Source organism: Somniosus microcephalus, chromosome 13 (genome assembly GCF_052327205.1).
Source record: "Somniosus microcephalus isolate GS21.2 chromosome 13, FLI_Smic_1.0, whole genome shotgun sequence".
NCBI lineage: Eukaryota > Metazoa > Chordata > Chondrichthyes > Squaliformes > Somniosidae > Somniosus > Somniosus microcephalus.
The window spans coordinates 116281755-116283390 of record NC_140999.1 but is presented as its reverse complement, the minus strand read 5'-3'; positions in this window follow the sequence as shown (position 1 = coordinate 116283390).

Here is a 1636-nt window from a genome sequence, read left to right as displayed (position 1 = left end):
CCAAAGCTTACATAGCAAAAAGGTACAGTTTTCCAACATTCTGTAGGTGTCAATCGATTTGACATTTGTTGGGTATATACAATATTACTTTTAAACAATATTAATTTCAAACAGTCTTTCTACTTCATTTGGTACGTTCAATATTAATTTTAAACAGTCCTCAGGTTGTGACATGTTGTTACATATTTAGCCCCAAGGTATGGTCTGTCTCCTTCTCCTAGGACTAATCTCAATTTTGACAGATCATCCAATTCCTTGAAATCTGGGGTTGTTTGGCTTAGCTTGTTGAATAATATGTTTCTTGATGTGTTGAATTTTTCGCATTTTAGGAGGAAATGCATTTCTGTTTCAACCTCGCCAGCCAGACATTGATCGCATATTCTATTCTCTCTAGGCTGCCAGGATTTCTTGTATCTGCCTTTTTCAATTTCCAGTTGGTGGTCGCTTAGTCTGTACCTGGTGAGGGTCTGTCTCTGTTTTGTGTCTCTGATGGTCGTGAGGTAGTCTCCTTCACTTCTCTCTCTCTCCTTCACTTCTCTCTCTCTCCTTCACTTCTCTCTCTCCTTCACTTCTCTCTCTCTCCTTCACTTCACTCTCTCTCCTTCACTTCTCTCTCTCCTTCACTTCTCTCTCTCTTATTCACTTCTCTCTCTCTCCTTCTCAGTCTCTCTCCTTCACTTCTCTCTCTCTCCTTCACTTCTCTCACACCTTCACTTCTCTCTCTCCTTCGCTTCTCTCTCTCTCCTTCACCTCTCTCTCTCCTTCACTTCTCTCTCTCCTTTACTTCTCTCTCTCCGTCACTTCTCTCTCTCTCCTTCACTTCTCTCTCTCGTCACTTCTCTCTCTCCTTCACTTCTCTCTCTCTCCTTCATTTCTCTCTCCCTCCTTCACTTCTCCAATTCCAATTCCAATTAAAATGCTTTATTGGCATGAAAGTTTACAGAGAACCATATTGCCAAAGCTTACATAGCAAAAAGGTACAGTTTTCCAACATTCTGTAGGTGTCAATCGATTTGACATTTGTTGGGTACATACAATATTACTTTTAAACAATATTAATTTTAAACAGTCTTTGTACTTCATTTGGTACGTTCAATATTAATTTTAAACAGTCTTAATTTTAAACAGTCCTCAGGTTGTGACATGTTGTTACATATTTGGCCCCAAGGTATGGTCTGTCTCCTTCTCCTAGGACTAATCTCAATTTTGACAGATCATCCAATTCCTTGAAATCTGGGGTTGTTTGGCTTAGCTTGTTGAATAATATGTTTCTTGATGTGTTGAATTTTTCGCATTTTAGGAGGAAATGCATTTCTGTTTCAACCTCGCCAGCCAGACATTGATCGCATATTCTATTCTCTCTAGGCTGCCAGGATTTCTTGTATCTGCCTTTTTCAATTTCCAGTTGGTGGTCGCTTAGTCTGTACCTGGTGAGGGTCTGTCTCTGTTTTGTGTCTCTGATGGTCGTGAGGTAGTCTGCCAGTTTATATTCTCTTTTTAGGGCCCGGTAACATTCTAATCTGCTTTGGCTTTTGGTTATTTTGTTCCAATGTTCCAGGTAGGTTTCTTTGCATTTTTTAATGATTTGGTTCACTCGGATTGGTGTTTGGGCGGCTGTGTTGGTCTGGGGCTGGTC